Source organism: Homalodisca vitripennis, chromosome 1 (genome assembly GCF_021130785.1).
Source record: "Homalodisca vitripennis isolate AUS2020 chromosome 1, UT_GWSS_2.1, whole genome shotgun sequence".
Taxonomy (NCBI): Eukaryota; Metazoa; Arthropoda; class Insecta; order Hemiptera; family Cicadellidae; genus Homalodisca; species Homalodisca vitripennis.
The window spans coordinates 143,342,159-143,370,071 of record NC_060207.1 but is presented as its reverse complement, the minus strand read 5'-3'; the positions used below and the strand labels follow the sequence as shown (position 1 = coordinate 143,370,071).

At 35.2% G+C, this 27,913-nt stretch overlaps 1 protein-coding gene across 7 annotated transcripts in view; it reads right to left on the bottom strand.

Annotated features, from left to right (window-relative positions):
* Positions 1-27,913, bottom strand: part of LOC124372611 (RNA-binding protein Musashi homolog 2) — a 225,402-nt gene that overhangs the window by 64,085 nt on the left and 133,404 nt on the right. For all 7 annotated transcript variants that reach the window (XM_046831023.1, XM_046831033.1, XM_046831038.1 and 4 more), the window contains one exon: positions 6,425-6,492. The gene's annotated coding sequence lies outside the window, so the exon portion shown is untranslated. The remainder of the gene's footprint in view (positions 1-6,424; positions 6,493-27,913) is intronic.

The window sequence follows — 27,913 nt, the reverse complement described above, 5'->3', positions numbered from 1 at the left end:
GCGAATCTAGTGTATCAGTTGATAATAGTATGTCAATGATAATGCTAGAACAATGTAGCTGGGTCTGGGAACACATCGAGCCGCCATTATATTACACGATTGTTTACACAATGAAATGCCTAGTAGTGAAGTGGATAAGGAGGGGTGGTGGGGATTTGACTCAATATTGTGACTTGTAAACAAAGGATGATCCAGCAGCGTCTAATATTTACATGACAGCGGCTGGGATTGCTGAGGCAGTGGTAATCAAGTGCTGACTCGACTCCGACTCTGCTGATACAACTACAGCCTCCTCGACACGACAAGGAGGCAATATACTTAATTTTAACGCTAGTGTTTGATGCGACAATGACACAGGAAGACCTGATTTAACGTGAAACGAACCAATGCCCCTCCTCCCCACCCCTTCAACACTAGATCTATTTAATTTAGATAATGATATCGAACTACCGTCATTCATTCATTCACTGTGGCTGGAAGGCAAAAAATGTATTCTGACACAGTTTGGGCCATAATTTTGGATTCGCTATGTGGGAACTTGGTTATGTTTTCAGACGTAAATATAACACTATCACAAGCAATGTCAAACTAATCTATTTATTTCTTTCTATTGTTTAAAATTTTAAGATATTCAGAGTTTATAAAACTGGTAGTCCAAATGTGTCATATTATTAACCATCTAATACGAAATATTTTGTATATATACCAAAGATCATATTGTCTTAAAATATAATTAATATAAATGTTATCAACTAGAGAGTGAATGACAAGATCAGGTTATCAGTCCGTTATAAAGAAGCCACATTGATCACTGATTGGTTCAGTATCAGCAAATCGTATAACTTTGCTCCATCTGGTCATTTTATAAGCCGATATGTATGACTAGCTATGCTAGTTTCGATTTAACTCTGGCCACTGAAGATGTTTCTCCACAGATATCGCGTTTTCGGCATGCAGCTCACGTAGAGTGTTTAGTGATTTCGGGCATAACATCTCTGATGCTTGACTGAATCACGGCTAAGGTTTTCGTGTCACATAATTTAACACGAGAGCTGCACGTGCTGCTAGGGTCAAGCACGTGATGCATCCACTTACTCTTATGTAGTTTTGTGGGTACAGCCGTCCTTCTCTAGGCTAATTATCTCCAATTTCAATCCTTTCCTCACTTTGTGGCCAATGTTGCTGACAGAGTAAAACATTATAAAAGTCCTGCCAGTAGTTATTTTAATGAGAGGACAAAGTTACCACCAGACACCAGAGAAGAAGAAGAAGCAATTGTGGCGACAGACTACTGTAGTCTACTTCGAGGAAGTTGGCCTAACCGATGTAAGGCTGCCCTTTAATCACGCCCAGCACAGCTCAACTTTTGCACCTTGAATGTTCTAATTAGTTACATGAATAACTTTATAACTGGATGGTGTGTATACAACACGTATAAAATGAGTTTTTCTATTGAAATAAATCACTTGCATCTACCATGATAAACTAGTTTAAATTGTGAACTTTAATTAAAATAGTTGAATCACTTCGTTTTCAGTTATTAAGCTTGAATAATGCATCACAATTTATAGAAATGTTGCATAAATGATTACAGTTTCCGGTCGAATAAATGTGCTCATTGTGTACTTATCAATTTGTTTCCATTTCCAAAAATAACACTTCTATCAAAATGACGATACATGTTATTCTAATGTTATTTTATATTGCGTTATTATAAAAACGTTAGTTTAATGAAACATTAATACAGTAACTAATCAGTTGTAACCAAGATAAGTAAAACACATCTTTAATGTATGCAAAAGTTCTGAAATTTACAATGAAAAAGTAGGGATAAATATTGTCTATATGTTGAAATATATCTATACATTCAATAACTCTGGGAGAAACTAGAATTAGACACCACACAATGGAACTGGTTAGGTCGATTAGGATGTACTGTAATGTACGCGTCTACATTAAACCCAATAAAAATAACTAAAAACAGGAATTTTTTAGCGATTTTCAGTTACATTCTTCCAATTTTAAACAAAATTTGGCCACTATTGGCCTGTACGAAATATGGGATAGAATCACCAAAACATAAATATCTATTCTGGAAGTACTAAATAGATCTCAGTAGATGGATTTTCATCAATGAGGGTGATAGCGATACAGGAATATTAGAATTTAGGAACATTATTGTTCACACAATGATCAATGAAGTATTGCTTCGTTGACAACGTGTCGTATAATTTATAGTTTTAGTTTAACCAGGAGTTTTTAGTTGTCAAGGTCCTTTGCATTTGTATGTTTTACATGATCGAACTTAAAATTCCGTAATGCCTATAGCAATGGAAAGGATACCTTGAACCTGTACAAAATAAGGATCCAAACGATTATAATATATGTCTTATTTAAATACTTCCAACAAAATGTACTTCCATAATACAAATCGTGTTTATATACACAGTTCCAGAGTTTAGTTGCATGCTTGTTAAAATTCAATAATTTGAAAAGGCTAAATTTGCACAGTGTGAATTGAGTTGTATCACTCATTCTTAAAATTTGAGTTATGTTTACAATTATGTACGTAGTACTTACAAGAGTAATATGTAAAAGTGACAGAAAACTACATGGAGCTGGAAAGCACATAGCAATATGAAAGTTTACAGTGTTGCCTTTACGACCTTCGACCAATCGTACAAAAAGGGCCCTTGCGTTGTCCGGGAACTACGCGAGCCTTGCGGGCGACAAAGCCCTGGAAGGATCGATCGACTGTGTCTTAGCGATCGATGTAATCGTCGACAACTCCACAACCTCGAGTATATCCTGCTCCCCTCCCACATCCATGGCGCAACGTCTTGTACCATTCAAGATCTTCTCCCGAGCTGGGTTCAGTTTTGAAATGCAAGGAAAGTTTCCTTACAAAAGCAATCTAAAGCCACAATTTACTCAATTTTATTGACAAAGCCGTGTTTCCAAGCAAATAAATGTTTTACAACAGCAATCGCGTTCGAACGTTTTTCACAGTTTTTTATTTAAAGAACAAATAAAATATGTTATAGAAAACTTAAGATCAACTCTCGTTTTCGAAACTGGTTTCTAGAAAATACATTACGATTGCTCTGAATATAGTGGAACTAAATAGAAGTTTCTATAAATGGAATGAATTTGTTCCGTTACCTCTGACAAGAAAATAAAAATGTTTAAAAAATCAGAAACCGTATATTTTGAATGGGACGAAACACATTATTTGATCGTTTCAAACACGCATTTTTATGTGACTTTTAACTGTAGATTTTTAAAATACAATGCGCTAGCCTAAGATTTCTCTAAACAAATCATATTAAATGCAAAGATTAAACGTCATGTTGATTGGCCAAACAGATCTTTGCTGCTGGTGCGGAGTATTCCTAGATTAGTCTATACGACTACATTACTCTGAAATGTAATAAATAATCAATACATTCTATATAACAAAACTGTTCATAGTCATTCAATTTTATGATTTTTTTCATGTTTTATTTTTTACAATGGTGGGTTTGTGAAGGCATCACAATCTTTTCGGACATTTTCCATTGTTTAGTAAAACAAACATAGGAGCGCTTAGTTCCACCTCAGAAAGGAATCATACTGCAGATTTCAAAACATATTTTTATTGGTTTTTTTTATTATTTCTGTTATTATTTAAATGTTCTGAAAAGCAAATATTAAACAGATAGTATAATAAATACAAGTGTTTAAAACATACACACGAAAGATAATTTTCACAGTCGTTGTTGACAAATCAGAAAGCGGCGTTTTATACGGACATCCTAGAATCTTTAGGGTTTCCAGTCTGTGACATACATCAATCAGATATTACCGAGTGATAACTTTGTGTAAAATAAATTATTGGAATTAAAAACAGAATAATCTGAGACTCGACTCTGTCCAGGAGGGCTGTGGCTCCTGCAGGATTATGTACTATCGCACGCCTAGTGCCAACGGTCAGATTGCCCTTCCAACCGTAGAGTCCTTTTGTGTTCCCGATACGTTTTTTTCATTCTTATTTTATTCAGTTAGTTTAATTACACACTATAAAATACAGGAAATGAGTCTCAATACAGAACTTCAAAATTGGTAAAACTGAAACTGAAGTGTACAGTGTTATATTAAATTCAACGTTCTACTACAGTAAGGATTACACTGAATATCTGAAGATCTTATATTTGGATCTTTATTCCAAATTTAAACAATTTTCTACATTTTGTTATGGAGATAACCCATTTTATTAACATTTTAAATACAGAAAATATATTTTGTTCACCATGGCAATCCAGTACAGGTAGTTAGGGCCCGAGCTGTGTGGGCGTATACAGGTTAGGTTTGAAGCACAAGTCTCTCCGGACAGTGTATACTGTTAGTATTTTTTTAGTCAAGTGGTGGAATAATCTTCTCTAAGAAAGAAATAGATCCTCAAGCACGATCCTGTATTGGCAACAATTTCGATCCTGTATTGGCCAGGATCGAAATGAGTTGTATTGCAAGGGTTAATAATAATAATACAGTGATGAATTGTTCTCAATAATATATTTTTACAATTTATACCAACCGTCAGACTTGAAAAAAATGACCATATGATAATAAAATAAATACGGACTGTTTGGCCTAAAATGGTGAGTTTCAGTCTGTTTATCCCGTTGGCTGATGCAGGTGTAACTATTTTTAAGTATAAAATGATTTGATATAAGTTTATAAAATTAAAAAAGACTAAACGTATTAAAATTTCCAACGTTTGATACGTTTTATTCCTTACTTTTCCAAAGGACTATACGCTCTTATTTAGAGCTTATCAGATTTAGCTTGGTCAACGATAAAAGATCGTGCCTCTCGCCACTCATACTACGATATAGTTACTGTGTAAGGGCATGCTGCACATTTGTCTGCCAGATGAAAGAAGTGGGATGACGATTTTACTCAGTAAAGCGAGTGCCCCTGGAATGTTACCGCTCATTGAGTTGAAAATCAGAATTAACAATCAAGTTCCTGACCACAAAGTGTGACAGACTGTGTCAGGGGATGTCAAGTGTCAGCTGTCAGATGACCCGTATGTGCGGCTCACACGCGTCTCTGTCCAATTTGGTTGTTTTTGTCGACGAGGAAGCCAAGGCAAGCGAAAGGGTCAGGTTTGTTTATCATTTCTTTAACAGTTCGTGGTTTTACTACTATCGTCAAATATTTACTGCAAGGTGAAGCTTTGTACGAGCAAACATTCTTAATTGAATTATCTGTAAGTTTTGGACGTCCTAAAAAGCCACAGGAAAGTTTTAGCTTTTAATTGACACGCTGTCATGAATAAAATGATAAAAAAATAAGTGTCTTGTTTGACAATTTGATCAGGTATTGAAAATACGACTATGTTTCTTTCTATCACTATAGAGTTAAAGTAAACGTCTACGTTATGAGAGACCGAGTTATAATTATTGTGCTAAGAATTGGTTGATTGTGTTATTATAACATTTGTTTTACGTGACCATTGTATCAAAACTAGTTTTGTAAAACTTCATTTATACGTGTTTATATGTATTACGAGTATAGTGACATCTGGTAATACGCCCAGAGAATATTTTTACTGTCACAGATTTTCGTGTATGTACTCTTATAGTTTATTTATATTACAATTAGTATACATACATAACTGTACAAGTAAATGAAATAATTACGGCGAAAAGTGAAAAAGTATCTGGCAGCATTGACCTGATTTACGGTTCGAAATTTAGATATTATTTATTACAGTTGTATTCGGCAATTAATAAAATTGAATTATTAGTTTCTGACAAAATGGTGTGTGTCTATTTTGTGTAGTTTTATCATTAATTAACTATTTACTTCTAGACATACATAAATTGTACATTAATCCTATAATTGAGTATTTTGGAGGAAGAGCTACCACTGATATAATAATAAAAGACGTCTAGTTATTTGTTTCAGTAAATTAAAATAAATATAAAGACATTTTTAAGTTGAATTTATTTTCTCTAGGAAACGACATCTGAATTGAAAACATTTACACCAAGTAGCAAAAGAATAAATTAACTTCCAGTGGCAACATTGGATATGGCATAACAATTTCAAACGCGCCATTCAACAGAAGCCTTCACGTTTTCTAATCAATGTTCAATAACAGATAAATTATTTACTTTCGCAAGCTTTGCCAAGAGGCGGCGATAGACGCGGTCAGGCGAGACCCCGGTCTGTTGTAATGTTGTCCTTTCATTAGGCAATCGTTTACATCTGTTTGTTTGGCTGGTTAAGGAGCTTTGCACATTTTGAATTAATCAATTGATTTTGCATTCATACAGAATAAACAATGTCGCACAATGATAATCCAGCAATATACATTTTAATTTCCTCCTTTAATTGTCAGACATATATAGCAATTAGATTTTAATTATATATTTACCTTAATTAAGAAATTTTGTTGATGTCAATGACTCAAGAGCTTTTCTAACTACGTGGTCCACAGCTTTCCTGAAAAAAAAAGAAAATAAATGTAAAAGAGCGAAAGATATAATTTATAAACAATGACATGATAAACATGGTCTTTTCTGAAACAAGCAGTTATAAATACTGTAAACAGGTATGTTTAGTAGCCTCGGGAAGGCTTGTATTGTGTCAAAAGGAAATCCGAAAATCAATATACGAGCTGAAGAGCTATTTTTATGATAGCTATGAAGACGAAGACGGAATACATAAACATATAGTATTAAATGTAAATCGCATATTCATGATTTTTTCACATCTTTTCCATAATGCATACATGTAAGAGAGCTACATAATTATGGATTTTCTTTAATAGAATGCTAAAATTTCAAAAGCATTATCACTATTCTTTATAAGCGTGTATATTTCCATAATATATGATTTTCAGTCAAAACGTATATATTTATATTAACAATAAAGGATTTAAGAACTTTAAATGAACTTCATTACTTTTAGGATTTTCCAAATATTAAATTGTAAGCACTAATGATGTTTACTCATTGAGCATTTATAATCGATTCAACCACAAGTGCATGTAAGATTGATACTAATCAAGTCAACTATAGCTCATGCTCACTGCCTTAGATACACTAACAAGGGAGGGCCTATTGTTCCACATTCATGTTGTCAGCAAAACGTCAAAATCTAAGGCATCATATCCTCCACAGAAGACCAGTAGACAATTATGCATTGCCCACAATGAGCACTTAAATTTTATTCTTGTGTTTATTAGCCTACGAGTGACAATTTCGTGTTAGCGTAATTAAACACAATAATGAATTATAATGTTTGCCGACTCACTATCTGCTCCCTCTCCCCTAAAGAGTAAAATACATCACTGGTAATAAAAGTACTTTGATATGAATAACTTTGATATGAATAAATGTACAATGTTGATATTACGTTTTAATTTTATAATATAAAGAAGTTATTAGGCATTCGATATTTTTAAATACACTTTAGGACTACTACTTTGGCTAGGCATGAATATTAACACCAATAAATGCTACCTTTTTTAGGTAATAGTGTTAAGAGTTTGAGATATTTCACAATTTTGTAAAAGTATTTTTAACTACTGGATGTCTACATTTTGTGAGGTGAGGGGGGGGTGTGCTCGTTATCAATGAACATTCACATGAATCGACTGGCCCCGGTATTCTAGCGGCAGCGATAAAGTTGAAACAATATCTAAGTCTTTATTGATTCCCGCAACTTACAAGAAAGGGAATAAAGAACAACGTGGTATAGAGTAGCAATTTGTCAGAGTGGGGGGGGAGGGGGAGTTTTGTAGTGATGACACGAACGCACACGCCAACCGCTCAGGGATAGTCACGCGACTTCCCAGTAGACCTTACCAGTAATACTTACTATAAGTAAAATATTGTATAATATGTAATAATGATACACAATACAATATACTTGCCTCTCCCTCACGAAGTTGCCCAAATTATCAAATTATTTATTTGTTGATAATGAAATCCATATCTGTTCCATTCTGTCATGTTTATATCAATTGTATTGTTTATATCGAGTGCTTTCGTTAGGAATCGTAATAAAAGGGCATTTTATCTGGGATAAAATACTATATGTTTTGATACAATGAGTCACATAAGTAGATAGAAACCACCACATGAAATCATAACTTAATAGTTAAACATACTCTAATGGAGTGGGTATAAACTGGTAATAGCGTTTGATGTTTGTGGAACAAATGATACAATACAATTGAATTAATTAATTTATGGGCAATAAGGAATTCTATACCTAATAAAGCGGAATTTAATATAAAATGCTAGCTGTATTTAGATTTATATAGTTAAGAATCGGATCGACTCAAGAATAAATTGAAATTTGGGATGACGCAATACAACAATGCGATGCGGAGCGCCTGCACAAAATGTCGCCGCATAATCCGAGTTTGTCTACACATCAGTGGTGCGTGCTTTGCATACATAAAACCTCGCAGGCGCAGTCCACAGTGTGATCATTTTCACATTCATTCTTATATCGTTCTTGTAAGCTCCTCTCCAGCAGTCCGCTACAACTTCACATAAAATTCACATTATCTCACAGGCTATTTTAGTTATACAGATATATGTCCTAATTTGTTCACCAAATTTTGCATCAGTTTAGATCTTGTTTTTTGTTAATGGAATGAATATTACGACATTTTACTTTATCACCTTATTTTAGAATATATTTACAGTTTTTACATACGAAACGCATATTAAAGTTACATTTGTGGACTCCAAATATTTGAAATCAAATCCAACATCTGAAAATTATATTTAAGTTACATTGGTACTTACACAAAATTGGATTTAGTTACAGATTTACGTATTTATATTTTCAAACAGGACTGAAATAATTTTGTTTTCCCATTTCGTATATCTTAAAAAGTCTAAATTTTACTCTGTTAAATATTAGTAAAAATTAGTACTAATATTAATACGTGACTCTCTAGTAGTATCTAAACCGATAAACTTGAATTAAAATTACTTTTTACTATGCATTTTGTTAAAAATGTGACGGTTTTCCCATTAAAATAGTAATGTAACATCTGAAATCTCCATGTGTAACAAAATATACTAGGAAAAAATGAAAAATCTCTAACTTGTGACATTTAAGAAGCCCTACGTAAAGTTTCCTTCAACTATTTCCATGGTAGGACCACAGCTGATACCAAACATTCTCTAATCAGGGTCATTGGAGAGTCTGCTTCCATCTACGAAACCAGATCTGGTGGAACAGAGGTCAAATAACGATGATCTCGCTGCGCCACACTAGTCTACTGATCTGCAGTAATTACTACAGTTGGGCTAGTTGACCTAATTCTGAGCTCAGCCTTAATACATGAACAGTAAAAGATGTAAGAGCAATGCTGAACTACTAAAAATGAATTTAAATAATACTGAAATTCTATAATAATAAATTCTAAATAATACTGAAGTTGTACTTCTTAAACTTCTTCGTGAAAAATCAACTATAGCAGACCACCGTTACAAAATCAAATATAATGTAAATTTAGCGCAAAATGTACTCGTAATAAGTCAATACTGTTATCCAGGGATAGTAAGAGAAACTTGCTTGTATAGTTAAATAAAGTAAACAAAGTAAAAGCATCAGAACATACTGCTGACTGGTTGAGGTTTAACCAATCACGATGAAGCTCCCCTCCACAACTGACTTTTATAAACAGATACGCTTTAATGGTTCTGCCAGTTTAGAACTGGTAATGGCTCCCATAGCAAGAACGAAATGTCTCTAGATTTGAAGTGCAATAGCAAACTTCCGACGCGGTGTTTACCGGAGGACGTGGAACCGACCGCATCAATCTGAGAAATTAAACGCAAATTAATAGGCAAATCTAAAGTGGAGACCATTTGTAAAATTTTATGATAATACCTAATTGCTTTACTAACACAAAACCAAGCGATATGCTGCTGTAAGATTCAATCAAAGACATCGTTTTTATAACAATACCCTAAAGGAAGTGAAAATCAAAACAAAGAAAAGTCACAATTGCATTTATATTTATTATTTTTCATTAATTAGTTCAAATCCTCAGTTTTTTATTGTTATTATTTAGTTATTAACGGTTCACCATTCACTGATTTATTGAGCTGAGTTTGTTTTGTGCTACGACCTCTTGAACTTGATTTGTTTTGTATCATTATTTTGGAATAATTGGTGTAATCCGTTGGTAAATAATAACATTAATAACATGATAATAATAATGATAACAGGAAAATTGTTACAGAGAACAATAACGCAAGAGTACTGTACTCTTGACAGATCTCTAGACATCTCTAAACACAATCAACGGGAAATAAGATAACTGTATTACTATACTTAATAAATCAATAATCATGTTTATAAAAACGTCCAAAACATTATTAACAATGTAATATTTGTAATGAAAGCAGTAAGGATGTGTTATAAATACGTGGTTACTTAGAATGACCTTCTGGCAGTATTAAAGATATCTCCATATTTTTGTCACACTTTTTAAAGTACTTAAATAACAGTAATGACCTGTTTTCTAACGTGAAACACATTTATCGAGAGTGTAATAGTAAGTGTGTTTCCAAACTTGTGTGAACAGTTCAATAGTTGTAAGACTCGCAACTATGGGAACATTTGAACAAAAGCCACGTCGCACGAACAGCCGTGTGGGCCACACAACAACAGCTCATATACTCGTACGTACCGGTGTAGTGAGCTCCCTTGTACAGTACAGTACAGTACGGTACACTACTTGTTAAAGTCTAGTGTGGCCTGCAGCGACTCTCTCAGCAGCTAACAAAGCCACCCCGACATTCCTCTGACAAGGCACGTACAGTAGCTGCCCCTTATCACTACCCTCTCCCTCCATCACCAACAATCATTATAATTTCAAGTGAAACCATCCAAATCTTCGTATTTTTATTGGATACTTATTTGCAAACACTGGCACCCACCTGCAATGAAGTAAAAAGGTAAAATGTCAAAAACCCTGACACATAATGTCAAAGACCAATGGTAAAAGGCATTCGTAAGCGAAATTTCATGCTTATAATAGATGTCGATGAAATTGCGTACAGTTCAGATTTTACAAATCTTTCACATAAAATTAGTTTTTTTTTTGTACATGTCTTAAAAATGTAATTAAAATATGGACTATATTTTGGTGTATTAAACATGCACGACAAACATGAAAACCGCCCGATCAGTGATTCAACCTGTAAATCTGTTTATGTACGCCCTTCTAATGTCAGGGAACACATCTAATAAACAATGTTTGGAATGAAACCAACTATCTTCCACATGCCGTTCATAGGAAGAAAGATTAAAATTTTATTCATTATAATTGTATCTGTAATAATAGTTTAGCAATAAAATATAACATTAAGTTGACCGTAAAATACAGTACATTTGGAACACGGTCAAGAAATTTCGATGTTATTGAATTACAAAGAGAAACCTAAATGAACTTCCATGACAAAGTTACAGTTGAAATCCGAGCAACTCATTCACCGGCGCTACAAAAGTAATTGACAGTACAAACCAATTTCCCCGGCTACTTTGCGACTTCTCCAACAGCTTTGCTCCCGTTTTACTGGCGACAAAATTATCATTTGTTACCGCGTAACTTCCACGGCGCTGTTATAATAGCTCGTAAATCAGTGTCACATTCACTTCCCGAGGCTTTCACTCATGAGGGATAAACAACGTTTTATCATTTATCCGTTATAACTTTCTTCTGTTTGTTTACATTTTGGCCGAAGTGCTTGAAATGAAGTAGTGCTAAAATGAGTTAATTTTCGAATCTGATATGGATTATACTATCCTATGTCGCCGCCCACGCTGTTTTGTCTGGAAGGCAGGTTTTATTTCAGGCAAATACATTGCATCTTTTTTATGAGGGCATTATAAACACCAATGGAAATTTAATATATTTAAACGATTTAGAGGGAAGTGGTCAATAACTATATGCAAACCTTTATGGTATCTCCGGGAATCAAACTCGAGACCTCCCGCTTAGAGTCGCAGCCTTTCCCCTACGCTACGTAAGGTCGAGGGTTTTTATTCCAGATGTTCCATTTCGAATTTTTTAACGCTTTATAAGCCGTCATTTCGACTAATTTTCTTAAACTAAAATTGGCTAGAAACATTTGTTTTTCTATTTATCTTAGATAAATATGTCAGTATGTATATATATTTTTAATTTCAATAATTTTTATTAGTTTTAACACATTTTTGTGGTATAAATACTATAATGTACCACTTTAAAAATGTAAACCCATTTAAAACTAAATTGGTTTCTATATTATGTTAAATATAATATTGAAACTAAATTGTAATGATTTTGAAATTCAATTATTAAATTTAGTTATTGAATGATGAAGGAGGCCTTGATGAATATTATGCAACAAGCTTTCATGTTTAAAACAAACACAGTTGCTAGTATTGGTACAAATGAGAGATTACATAATATTTGATCCTGGACATGTTAAACTAATATAATGCTGTTTTATCGTTCAAAACAAACCAACAAGGTTTTGCCTCAATTTCCCAAATTATTTATTTCGCTAACACTTATAAGATACAAGGCGGATTGCTAATTGATTTAAAGGCAATATAAAAAAAAAACATAATATGCTAAAATATTTTTTTAGTTTGTACTGATTATTATTGCAAGTTGAAATAAAACCTTGTTTGGTTAAGACTGACTACTCAATGCAATACACGGTGTGTGATGGTTTTTGTACTAAACAAGATATTTAGTTAAACACATTTCTACCAAATTATGTTGTGGAACTTTAGGGAGTTTTAGAAACAACAGCAAACAGTACACACCAATGTCCCCCCTCGATGTTGTTTTTCCAGTGTTTTCAATAGAATACTGAAAAATTGCATTTCTTTATAATACAATATCGGGAAGTCAATAAAATAAACCGACTTTACTGCGCAGAAAGTGGAACTGAAAATACTTAAGATAAGTGTAACCACTGGGTACTTACATAGAACAATACAACTCCCGGCTGAAGTTAATTTAAGCACAGTTGGTGGAATAAGGGAAGACATAAAATACGGCACATAAAGACTCCGGCATAAGTACATCTGTGGCCCTCTGCGGGTATCGGCAACGCTTCTCCGCTAATGAAAGTCCCACCAGGGGAGGAGAGCCCAATAGCGACTGTACAATCAACGATATCGGCTGATTACAGCCGCTGCGTTACAATAACAAGCCCAGATTTTTGTTTTGTGTTCGAACATCTTTCGTTCCAGTGAGTTTTCGCAGGGATCGAGGTTTATGTGGACTAACGAATGTGTGCTTAAGATGTGTACAGTTCAGGTTGGGTAATTTGTTACTATCAATGTGTACTGTAAGACTGTCTCCAGATTCCACTCGCTGCTCTGCTCGGAAAGTGAACTGGAGCTAATCTACATTATGTGCAATTTGTTATATTAGAGCAGATTTTGATTTTAGTTTTCTTATACTATAAAATCTTTGCTAACCTAAGGCCAAAGAGTCAATTCCTCAATAATAAAATCCGTTAATAACAGATCACCTAAGAAAAGAATCGATAAGAGCAATTCTTGTTCAATGCACAATTCTTGTGACATATTTCCAGAAAATGTAATGATTATATCAAGAATCCTTGAGGCCCGATTTACTGAGATTACAATCCTTGAAAGCACAACTCCTGGAAATAAGATCATAGAGAATGATACTTGAGATTAGATTCTTGCCCACAAGACAATAAGAGTAGAATCCCTGAGAGAATAATCCTAGCGAGCAGAATACACAGGAGCAGAATTTTAGAAAGCAAAAGTTTTGAGAGAAGAATTCTTGAGAGCCGATCGCTCTTTAAGAGTGGTATGAGGACGTTAACGTATATTAATACTGTGGATTCATTTATACTGTGTCCATTACCAAATTTTATTCTTGGCTAGTTTTTGTACAATTTACTGTACATGAAACGAAACTTGCTCGTCTTTCCTACCAAGCTATCTACTGATAAACGACCAGCTGTATTCGCTCTCAATCGGGTTTTGGAGACATTGGCGTGAACTTTAAACATCGATGAAATGAGCGTGCACGTTGGTATTACATATACGTGTTCTTCTTAGTAAGCTACTGTTGGTATGCTTAAATAGTTCAACTTTATGAATTTAATCTTTGATACTGATCTTAAAAGTCTTCCTCACAATCATAAAACTTGTTTGACAAGATTTATTTCCGTGAATAGATCCGTGAAATTTACTTGTTTTTTAAATTTATAATAACATACAGTACGGAGTAGGGCGGTAAAATAATTGTTATCCAGAAACGTCGTTTCATCTGACAGCTGAATAAGTCCACGTGCCTGTCGAGTAACAGTCGACACCACACGGTAGACATTACAAAGATCAGTGATCACCAAGACAACTACAGCACAGCCAACTGCATGCGAACTGAATGGAGCAATCAGAAGTAATGGCCATCGCACGCAACGGTCTGTGTAGTGATGGCTTTCAGAGGCAGGACCTTTACAATGGGAACGTTTGTTTTTACCCGCCATTGTCTACTCTGAGCGAGTCCCACGAACACGTCTTTCTTTGATTGAAAATGTTATGTATTTTGAAATCGGACTGCTTACGGACGATTTACGACGTACCATAACTGTTAGTTAAAAAGATAAATTATACGGCAGGTTGCAGAACCATTTTAGAAAAGTGTATTGCTATTCAAAGCAACCATACATGAAGAAGGGTTTCTAGAAGCATACTGGTTACGTTAAGTGTATGGATTAACAGATTAATTGACCATGACAACAGGAACCATGGGATATCATCCTTCACTGGACAGTTAGGGTTATAAAACCTTTATTAGAATGCTAATATTACATTTTTCACCAAATACGAAACTAGAGTAATTTTACAAAATTCCATTGTCAACCAAGACGTTAGTGACGCACCAGGTAATACTGGAATACTGATCCCAATACAACCTATTATCTCAGTCACATTATGTCCAATTGTAAATATAAACGAATTACTCGTATTTGTTAGAATAACGAATAAACATAAAAAGTAGGGCAAAATCTTAAATTATAATTTTTAAATATTACGAGAAATGTCTGGAACGGTTTGTAAAACAGGGGGAGAAATATAATTCCACATCGATGTATTATATATTAAATCCAAGGTACTTACCACGATCCAAAATTAATGGAATAAAAAATACAATTGCAAAGAATTTAGCGTTAAACGTAACAGTAACATGTCAACTTAAAAATAACCATTGTTATAGAACAAAAAATTTGTTTTGGACACCGTATAATACTTGTTGCTAATCTCGTTACATCATACGATTTACAATTTTATTTTGGAATGAAATCATTGCATATTATTTGTTAAGAATTTGTAATACTTTGATTGAAAAATTAGTCTTAACAGATTTTTTGTGGAAATTTGAAAAAGATTGCTGTTTTTATTGCAAGAGTGCACTCGGGATGCTGTTGCCACATCCCGTCTGAAACCCAACAAAGGCCTGAGACCTGTTTGCCATCCGCGGCCAAATAAGGTCAGCTCGGCCGCCCATTCTTCGGCCGCCGCGCCTCGTAGACGTTTACCGTTTTTGCTCTTCGACTGTTCTCAGCACATTCTTCAGACGGCCAGTGGCTGGCCTCAGGCCAAAACCGGCGGCCAGGTTGAAAAAAACGCGGTCTAAAAGTGTCTTTTAATCGGTCACGTGTCAAGGCCTACTGCACTCACTGTGGTATAACACAAGACTTATCGCGTCGCGACGCCCTGTGAGACACAGCTTTGTTTATTCCGCGCACTGCGACGCCTTTCCGCTGATTGTCTCAGTTCGCACCTAACTCTCCTGGAGAGACGTCACTCACTTACTCACCGGCTATCGTTGTTACGCTGCCGTTTGTCTTGCTTTGGAAAATCATACAATATTTAGTATTTCATTCAGGCAAAATCTGTGTAATCGAATTTCCTTATATAACAGAACAGAACAAAAACGCTATTAAATACATATTACAGTGCATATTTAAATCGAATTATGGTTTTGTCAATTAAACAGTAATTTGTACAACTAATTATATGTAAATGAATGCTGACTTAAATTACACCATTAATGGAAACATACTTTACAAACTCATTAGGATAGTTAAACGATGGGGAATGAAAAGCAGCGTATTTTTGTATGCGGCGGCTGGTAAATATACCCGCCAGCCTCGGTCATTATTTTATATTCTCGGCAGACTTCAGATTGAGTTTGTGTAGAAACTGCCAGCAAATTACTCGCAGTACAACCGAACAATATCGCATAGCATTCAGTGTGATTGATATGATCTGATGATATGATATGAAGAAATAAATTGTATATTTCTTAGTATAAGATAATCCTATGATAATCCCTACAGTTAAACACTTGGATAAAAGTTTTCGTAGTGACTGTTTTGACCACGGTAACTAGTTTGTTTTAACATGATTCTCAATCCTCAAAAACCAAAACTTCTCTATGTAATTTGTGCTATTCTCAATAACAAAGCAAGTTACAATGAACTGTAACAGTGGTATGGACAGAAGTTTCCTCCACAAAGATATTTTTCTGATTTAGAATGGGAGTAAATGCCGAAGAAAATTAGACGTGGCTCTACAAAATAAAGATGGTGTGGTCGAAAAAGAAACAGTACACTAAATCTCTAAATTTACATCCAACTCAAAGTAGTAACTATGGAATAAATGGTTGGTAAGCATTATGTTAGGTGATATAGTCAGTCTTCAAAAAATGTTTTAAGTAACAAGCTTTATTATATTAAGTAAAACCCCAGAAATAGAGTGGTGTCCAAATTATACTTTCCAAGTTTTTTCGTTAACTATGCTGTTATTACAGTTTGCACTGAATTTCGAAAATGACATGTTTATGGGCGTTACAGAATATATGGTCATGGTTTAATATACTTCTATTCAGAGTATCAGGCGGTGAGTGGCCAAACGAGCGTGTACGATATAAACAGCTGACTGGATGGAACGGAGCCGAGGGAAAGTGGAACAATTATTAGGATGATACGGTGGAAGTGCTGTCGTCATTATAACTACAGCCCAGCCACTACACAACACTAGAGCTACTGACAGTGGCACGCACTCCACAGGCAACACGAGGGTGAAGTGTGAGGGGGCGGTTGTGACTCGGGTTATCACACTAAGTCTTTCTCTCCTTTTGACTAGCTTTAAGTGGTAACTTCTTTAATTTGTCAAATATACCTTTACACTTTGTGGAGACGCACTTTTCATGACACCTAGTTATTATTTTAAGGCTGGGTCCAAAGAGCGCTAAAGTGTTCCACATGTAATTGTAACATGACAAGAGCTAATCGAAAAATAATATCTATGTTTACACTATAATAAAGGTTTACAAAATACGTCAAAAAGTGTAGAAAGTTATAACATTCTATAACAGTTTAAAACAACAGAGCCAATCCAACTACAACTTGCTTATGAATTCAGGAATAACAGTTTATATTACCATTAACAAAACTTATGTCACAATTGTTTGTATTTGTTTTTCTAAGTTGACAGTAATTATTACATTACTTGTACATTGGATGTTCTCTGGAATGATAGCTAATGTAATTATTAATAATTTGGTAAAATTCTGTCAGCATTTCCTCCACTAAAACCTCAAACAATAATTTAATGTTTAACGAAATGTTTCAGTAAATGGCACATTGAACGGTACGAGATAACAAATGGCGAGCAGACTGAAATTCATGTTGGACTTTTCCGTTAGATAATTTGATTGTTCTATTTAACATGTTTCCTCCTGTGAATAATTAAATATATATAGCACATTTAAAGTGTGCGTGTAAAGATTTTTATAAATTTTTTTATTTTTATGAAATGAAGTTCCCGTTTTTCAGACGTCATTGTCAAAGTGGCACGAATGAAAAGCTCCCACTGCATCACTTAGCAAGCTTGTGACGTGGAACATTGGGAATAGTGGGAAGCGGACTAAAGCGTGATGACGAACAGTTGACAATGGCCACGTGACAGATCCTCTCACCACACTACCGCGATAGTAAATGTAATGATCAACAGAAACCCGCCGTGCCGCGCCGGGAGAGTAAAATAATTACTAACGCTGCCAGGAACGTTTGCCAGCGCTCGCACAAAAAATACGCCGTTGACTATTCTAATGAGTTTCGCTCTGTATGTTCCCCGACTTATAATCTAGTTTACGTCAGAGGTAAGCTTGTTTAAAAACTAATTTCAAGTTTTGCGCGGATTTCAAATAAAAAGCAAGTACCGCGTTTTTGTTCAAAGGCACAAAGCGTGCATTGCATTTATACTACCTGTTGATGTAAAATATTTAAACATTTTTCTTCAACTCTCACGTTTATATTATATTTTACAAAACTCGACATCTTTTTATAATGAAAAATCAGTAACGGTTGGTATGATGATAGAGCGTAACTCTATTCATCAGGGAATCATTAAAATGGCGACGTTAACCTATGTTGCTGTAATACCCCTTATAGGCATTCCTAGAAGGGTTAAAATAATGAAAACAATAGTCGATTGGTTTTGTTAAATCTAAAAAGAAAAACAAATCACCACCAAATACGTAAATAAAACAAGAGATTTAAAGAAGTTAATAACAAAGGTCACGACTAGGATAGCACCTCCCCCACCCCAAAGATCGAGTTAAGAGTGATGGGTGCAAACTAAACCAATCAGCAGAGAGGCGTCGCGGCGCGGAGGAATAAACAAAGCCGTATCTCACAAGGCGTCGCGACGCGTCTGTGACTTAGACACCACAGGTAGGACTGAGTACAGTAGCCCTTGACACGTGACCGATTAAAAGACACTTTTAGACACTCGGCATTTTTCGATCTGGCAGCCGACTTTGGCTTGAGGCCAGTCGATAGACTTCTGCAAAATGTGCCGCGAGGAAAAACGATAACGGTCTAAGAATGGGCACCCGATCAGATTTTATGAGTTGGATTTTCCCGGAATGGTATGGCGGCATTTAAATTATAATAGTCGCTACTATGCCAATTTAATTTTTTTCGAAGGTATTCCATAAAAATGAAATTCTGTGAATTATAAATGAAGAAATAAATAAAGGAACAATTCTGTCGACACATACACGAAAACTAAAATAGTGATGTATGAGACAATGTCGAAGTAAAGAACAAGATTGTTAACGGTCTTCTCACAGAAAACCCAAATATCCTGTTCTAAATTTAAGCTCTTTCTGGGATTCGTTGATAAATTGATAGTGAATTTCATTGTTATCTGGACTTGGCTGCGAACCTGCCGACCTCTAGAAATAGCTGCCCGGGATCGTACGCGCTACTTTCCGCTCTTCGTGCGAACTACCGCTCTTACAGTGAACAAAGTCAAGGTTTATATAGAAATAATATAGTATGCATGTTAAAAAAATATATTTGTAAAACTAAAAGTGCGTAGTCAATTAAATACTTCTTTTACATTAAAACAAAATCGTGTTTAACAATCACTTGTAACACATGATGATAAGCATTTCAGAAATTAACCAATATTATTACATTACAACTAATATTGGCGTTTTTAATAAAAACTAGCAGTTACCTGTGTCTTCGCACGCAGTTTCATTTTGAAAACAGGGAAAATATGAGCATACTCTTTTTAAATGGCATTCAAAACAACCCTGATATACGTGATAATCACTGAAAAATATTATAGTCTCTTGATCCATTATAGATTGAAGTTTAAAGATGGAGTCCTGAAGTCGGAGAGTAAAACTGTTTTATAAACACCTCTGACATTTCTCTCTAATATGTCATGATATCTTATGGAAAAGCTCCAACGATTTTAGTAACAACTGAAGTGTTATAGGTCAGTGTGGAGAAATCATACTGTCTAAAAGTCTAAAGAGAGACTAAAGACGAAGTCCTTAGCTTTTCAGTTAATGCACTAATTATGACATTTTACTGTAGTTGATTAAAATCCCAACAAAACAAACCCAGACAAAGAAAAGCTTCTGCACATAACATGACATTTGTAAAGTGTAACCGACTTTGACAGTTGAATAGGAACAAAGATTTACTATCTGCTTAATTAGCCAAGCCCATAAAAATAATGGAGTGTTAAGGGTGTTTTTATTTCCTATGGACATAGCCAGGAGAGACTTTTGAAATATGAATATGCCTATATATCGACCAGCGACTAAGTATGCCTTTGTAAAATTTCAGTACGATGTAGAATTAGTTTGATTGTTTGTTAATTTGTAAAGCAATGACTTGCACTCTGCAACAAGTACTTAAGAAATAATTTCTCTCAACTTCTTTTTATATTTAGTTCTGGCCTTTCCATTCTTTTTATTTTTCAGATAATACAAACAAAGTTGAAGTACATTTCAGAAATAAGTAAATACTAAAACTGTTAATAGCCTTCAATCGGGCTGTGAAATTGCCAGTGGCGTTTCCCGCATCGCTCGTATCCCCACCAATACCCATGATCCCAGATTCCAAAATGAGCCCGAAACACTTCAACTATGATTAATTCTGCCGCCAAGAGATAAGTTCTGAGCATTATTCGGTTCCGTAAACAAGAACCATTTAGAGCAGCAGAAATTCATCGAAGGAGGAGCCGAGTAGACAGCGAAGAAGACATTACTAGAGACGGGATTGTGTGCGAATGGATCAGCAAATTAAAAGACAAGAGTAATGTTCATGAAATACGGAGTAACGATGCGAGTCAGTAGCAAGAGAACATTATTGTTCAACGAGTTCACCAAGCATCTACACAATCGGAGATTCGCCATATCGCAGTTGTCTGATGCATTTTCTAAATTGTCTCTTTAATGTACCGTAAAAGACACAAGGGCTTAATAAACTGTGTACTCGATGAATATTAAACTAACTACGAACTTCGAAATGATTGGAAGATGGATCTCAAGGCACTGGTGACAATAGTTTATAAAGAGGGCTAAGAAAAACTTCAAAAGTTTGAAAAAAAGTGTATTTATGAAAATAAAAAATCCTTTTTACTATTAAAACAAGATAGGTATCGACGGGGTTGCCTGACAGGATTCGGTGAGGTCTAATGCAAAATTGTAAGCTTATAGATGATTAAACTGGGCTATTATGTGTCACATATTAAAATGTCATATGGTTATACTCAGTTTGTTTACGATTTTGTTGTTTACTAGGATGGTTAGACCAATGTTTCAATGTTCGCTAACGTTCAGCCAAATCCAATGTAGTGATATATACTATCATCGACCAATGTTGATTATGTAGACTTCATACAAAAACTTCATGCCTAATTTTCAAGTATGTAAGTCAGTTCATCCTCGAGACATCGTGCTGACAGACAAACAGTAAGAAATTAAAATTTTCCAGCCCGTCGACTGAAAAGCTTGCTAACGCTCTGCCAATAAATGTTTTATAGCATATTGAAAATGGAAAAAACCAACATCGTATTTATAACGCATTAAAGTAAATTCGTAAAGGTGATGTAAAAACATATATGAATGATAGTTAGTTTCTTATTTACAAAGTTTAAGCCAAATTAAAACATAAATCAAACTCGATCGAGTGTGAAGCTCGTTAAAATGAAAAACTATAACCAAAGAATATAAGCTAGTTCTCGTAAGGGATCTAACACAAGCCGGTATATTGTTGATTATACCGTTGTTATCAGCCGCTCATTCCCCCTGATGCTTGGGACTTTCATTAACAGAGAAGCGCTGCCGATACCCGCAGAGGGCCACAGATGTACGTAGGCTACGCTCCGAGTCTTTATGTGAACATATTTATGTTCTCCCTTATTGCGCAACAGTACTTACATTAACTACAGCCGAGGGTTGTATCGCTGGTACGTAAGTCCTCTGCGATTATTCATTCTTACATTTAATATCTTCTAATTTCTTCTGGAGAAATATAAAAGTGTCTCCAAAGTTCTTTAATTATATCCGAATAATAATAAGTGAAATTACCTAAAATCAAAATGAAACGTTGAATGAGGTCCTCACCATCGGATGCTAATCCAGGATAACTGTGAGGGACATTACCAAAAAGAAACAGTTCAAGCTCTCTACATGATAAATTAAAATGCTTAGAAAATATTCCAAAATATTATACTATCAATATAAACAATTTATGTATTAACTATATTTAGTACAAGTATCCAATGTTAAAACCCTGTTTCATCTTGAACTCTGACATTGTGAAAAAATAGTTCTTCCAAATATGAGTTTGAGATGTTGCGATCGTCACTTTAACGAAGTGTAAATAAAAAGTTTTGTAGACCAAATATTTATAACACAATATGATAACGACAGCTACAATGTACCTGGCCTTAACTATTTATTTTCTTTGAAATCAGGTGTTGTTCAGTTCTTGAACACTAAATTCAAACTTCAAAGTGTTGTTACGAACCCTTCGGTGAGAAGTAAACAACTATGATTGTTGAATGATAAATCGTTGTTTATTCCTCCAGAATAAAAGGTCAGCAAGCTAACGTGACGTATTATGTGATTTACGCTTTACTTACAACACTTTCGCACAACTATCAATAGAACAATAGTAATTTTAACATCACAAAACAAAATCAAAGCTGTTAGTGAGTCGCAAAGTAGCTGAGGGATTGGTTTGTACTGTCAATTACGTTTGTAGCGTCAACAATTGAGTAACTAGCAATACGATTGTTACAATCGCTATAAGAAAAGAAACAAAATATTCATAGCCATATTGAACCTATTGAATCAAGGTATTCATTTTACACGATAATTTAGATATTTTCCATTATTTTAATTACACTGACCCAACAGCTACCCTTAATACGAGTCTCGCCGATTTGAATAAAACAGTGCAATACGTGTTTTTACTCGACAGTGAGGGACTTCATATTAAATTATCGAATACAATTTTTTAGATGAGGTTTCAACATGTGACATTTTTAATTTACAGAGGTGGAAAAGTGTACACAGTGGAGTCAATGGTATAAATTGGTAAAAAGATTTAACTTCAGCGCAGTCTTGCGTTGTAGTACCCTCCCTTGCTCATCACTATGAAACCCAACTTCATCACTCAGCGAACTAAAGAAAAATATAAGGCTCTATAACTATAACTTTGTAAGGGCTGCTTGCCTTATGGGTTTGTGGACGCCTGTTGTTCGTATACAGTAGAATTATAATACTGGAGCTTGGATTCACGTGGGCAAAGTAAAATATTGAAACCTTGGAAGACACTCAGGAAATTGAAAATTATAGAAATGTGAATGTATAATGTGCAAGATATTTCGAGAAATCCTTCGTCTCTTAACTTTATATGTTGCATGAAACTTCATGTCTACGTATACAACAATGATGGTGTATATCTAACTATGGAAAATGGCTGAGCGTTATTGAAGCCACGAGGCTGACACAATTATTATTTTTTTTGGGGGGGGGGGAGGGGGCGTGTAAAAATGTATTTCCTGTATGAGTGTTTGCATGTTTAATCTATCCGTCCACAGGACATCTCAAGAATAAAATAAGGTATAGATTTGAAATTATGTAAGCAACCTCAGCGAAGCCTGTTACGCGACACGTGGTGTGGCGTACTTCTACCTTGTCTAGTAAAGAGATGATAATAGTATTTATTTAAGCTATTTCAGTGAAATGATGTATAAATATAATTAATTTCTGGACGACTGTATACAGTAGAATTATAATACTGGAGTTGGTGGAGATGCCGAATAGCCAACTACCTCTGGAAGGCAACAGTCAAAGTTTACTCACGCAGTTACTAACGTTAGGCATAATGCAGCAGAGATTAAGCGAGAGCTTCTTGTCATAACAAACAAGGCGAGTGTAAGAGAGCACTTAAGCGCAGCTTGAACATCGTTAGGCAATGCCTAGTCAGTACTTCGTCCGGGCTGCAAAAACTTAAGTTTGAAGGAGGTTATGTTCAATTTATTTACGATATCCTCCGATTACCCATCCACCTAATGTTGTAAGGGCGGATCGATTAGTTTGTGCAATCTTGAAGAGACCAGAAAATTTGCGTATTTCACTTTATTTTCAGTTGCATCTACTTCTGCAATGTTTGCTTAATTCGAAAGGTACAATCATGTTGCTTTATATTCTCCTTTATTCATGTGTTGCGATGAATCCATGTATCATGACCCGATTGAAAAAATCCTTCTTTGTACCTATTTTGGACTGTTCTTCAGTACCATAAATAAGAGAAACTATATGCAATCCATATTAGATAGTTTTATAGATTACACTGAAACAACTGCAGACTACTTTAGTAAGAGATGACAAAATATTTTGAATCAATTAGAATACAAACTAATATGGCCCGATTAATTGATGTTCATAGTGGTTTCCTTTTTAGGAGATTTCAAAACCACCAAAAGTACCAAAGTTGAATATAAGGTTATGCAAACATGTAGAATATGAGTTGCAATATATTCATTGAGTAGTCACTACTTGCCCCACACCACAGTATATCTCTGTGGTGTGACAGAATGCCACCTAAAACTCGCCAGATGGGAATTTATTGCATAGTCTAATTAAAATTAAATCCGGCGAAATAGCGATACAGCAGAGCGATCTATTTAAAGTGTCAACTGGCAAAGGGAATTTGCCTGTTACACACAAGGTCGAGTGTAAGTCTGAGTGTCACTTGAATTAACGACCAAGCATGCTTTCGGTCCGCTGGCTTTCACCCTTGACCTTTGCCTAACCGCTTCTACCGGACACGAGTGCTTTTAATCCTATGGTACAGCAGTCTTGTGAGGAATACAGCCTAACCGCTTCTACTGGACACGAGTGCTTTTAATCGTATTGGTACAGCAGTCTTGTGAAGAATACAGCCTAACCGCTTCTACTGGACACGAGTGCTTTTAATCGTATTGGTACAGCAGTCTTGTGAGGAATACAGCCTAACCGCTTCTACTGGACACGAGTGCTTTTAATCGTATTGGTACAGCAGTCTTGTGAAGAATACAGCCTAACCGCTTCTACTGGACACGAGTGCTTTTAATCGTATTGGTATAACAATATTGGGAGGAAATACAGCCTAACCGCTTCTACTGGACACGAGTGCTTTTAATCGTATTGGTACAGCAATCTTGTGAGGAATACAGACATGACAATCAACTTTTACAAAATATAAATACATATACTTTCTACAAATTGAACTGCAAATGTAATAAAGTTGTTTCTTGATCAGGTAATACTTCTGTATCAAGAAACTTAGAGTTTTGACGAAAGTAAATTTTCGCATCAGCTGCATATTGTTAGACAACGGCCGGGAGGCCGAATCCCCATTCTGTTAAGCAACTCCTGAAAAGTGTTTGGTCTTGATTATTGATTGTAAAATCAGAGTAATCGTAAGTTAAACATGTACATTTATTTGTTGAGCCAGATACATTTCATGTTTTCAGATATAAGCCTAGGCCCAAATGTAAAAGAGTCAAATGTAAATAAGTCGCATGTAGACCAGTCAAATGTAAATATTAAAGTAAAGACAAAACTTGTTTTTTTGAATGTCCATTGCCTTAGAAACAGATTAAATTTCATATAGGAATTTATAAATAAGCTTCTTTCTGATTTTCTCTGTTTATGCAAACATTGACTGTCCGCATCCGGAAGATTTATAATATACGACACGCATTGTAACAAATGACTGTCTAAGAAATGGGATTTTACCTGACCAACTAAGCTAGCAAGAACTGTTGCCATTCTTAAGCAAGGCGAAAAAGCAGAATCTATTCTATTCTGCATTAAAAAAAGAAGAGGTTGATGGAACTCCTCACCATGACCATTCTAACCCGGGCGTTTGTCTCCTTCCCCCCAACTCTGATCCTGGATATACAAGTCCCATAACACTCCAGTTTACCTTTCACACGTGTTATATCATGATCCACCGTGGAATTGAAAAAAACCCTTGGATTTCTCGTAGGAATAATCTCTGTTACACAGGAAGGGAAAACATCTGCATCCATTTGCCATCTATAGAATTCGCGACGGTGATCAAAAAGACAGAACTCACGTGTGATTGCGGTACTTTTCCCTATTCGATACAGATGACAACAATAAAACTGTCGGATCAAACAAACTGTGTGGCAACAACAAAAGAAAGGGAAACGCATGGCGCGGCGCGGCGCGACCAGTCGTGTGTGTGTGGGGGTACCACTACCAGACCAGTGCCCGGTCAGACTACGTTGTGTAACAGACTTTCTCTCCTTCTGTCAGCATCTGGAGCACTGCCCTTACCTCTTTCTTGTCTCACCGTTTACATCATGTCTACTTTTCACCCACAGTATATCTGTTACGCTTCAGCTACGAGATATAATAATTTCCTCCTCGACCGAACCACTTTCTTCTAATTCTTCTCAACGCCGTGTTTACGGATAATTCTAAATGTATTTTCCGAATCATTTCACCTTTCATGAGGTCAGATTGGTGTTTAAATTGATTAAAAAAGATGTGTTACTATGTTTAGGATCCAATGGAAAGAAAAGGAAAGCTTAGTGGCCATAAAAAGAAATTATTAATGGAAGGACGAAATAACATCTTATAACATAAACGTACACCAAACAATTAGGTTGTGCAATAAGATTTTAGTCTTTAATCTTTTAAATTTTAGAGTACCAAAATTAAAGAAAAATAACGTTCTATGAGGATTTATGTGCATTCAAAGTAGGAGTTTGATAAATCTAACAATAACCATGTCCAAATAAAAATGACTGAAGTCAAGAATGTGATTTTATATTAATTTTTAATTGCATATTTGAATTATGACTTACGGAAATAGCACACTTTCTTATGATTTTTAAAATGATTTTTTACCAACTGTAATTTAAAAAATTTAAATGTTACAGTATCTAATAAAATATTACTTTAGGAAATTAACATTTCATGAATAAAAAATATCACACCTTCTTAAGCTTTCTTTCATATACATACGTAGTATAAACATTTCAAGATTTTATCTTAATCAGTTTTTTCTGTGGGTTTGATTAAAAATGCCTCCATATACTATTTTAAATGCGAACAGTTCCTTGTGGAAAGTAAAAATTCGATTTTATAGTTAGTTTCCAGGTGAGGCACCTAAAAAGCTCTGACTACAAATACAACCCCAATCGAATAGCGATTGCTTCATCTTAATTGGGCAGAAAGTAGTGAACCTGATAGAACTTGTTATGAAATAATTTTTAATTATGGTTTTCATTTGCACGCAGTTTATTCTAAAAACAATATTGTGAACCGAAGACTAGAGGCTAGAGGACTCTCAAGTGTCCACCGCACCCTCACACTCCACCCTCGCGTTGTCTGTGGAGTGCGTGCCACTGTCAGTAGCTCTAGTGTTGTGTAGTGCCGCTGCAGAGTTATAATGACGGTCGCACTTCCACCGGTACTAATTATTGTTCCACTTTCACTCGGCTTCGCTCCACCCGCTCCACAAACAGCGGCGTATCGTGTACGCTCTTTTGTCAGCCTGGCCTGGCCTTGCACTCTGCGAGACTGTATCTGATAATAAGTGCGGAGTGTAGTACGCGAATCGTGAATATTTTTACAACGCTTGGCAATATTTGAACCGTATTGGCAATAAAAATACATTTAATTCTCTAATAAAGCTAGATCACTCCTGATACTGATATTCTTTTGCAATCCTTACAATAAATATTTCGTACCCGTATCTACGGAAACAGATTTCGGAAAATCTGGATGTGATTTAGATTAATCAGTCCGTCCATAGTTCCTATATCCTTTTTTAAACACCAATTTTACAACGAATTAAAATTTCCAAAATTTTCTATGGTTTGATGATTGCTGTTGCTTTAGGTTGTTATTTATGGGTTTGAAAGCGATAAGAATCTTCACGAAAACGGTATAAGGCCCTTAAGTTGAAAACCATTACAGTTCGCATTAACTCTTGAC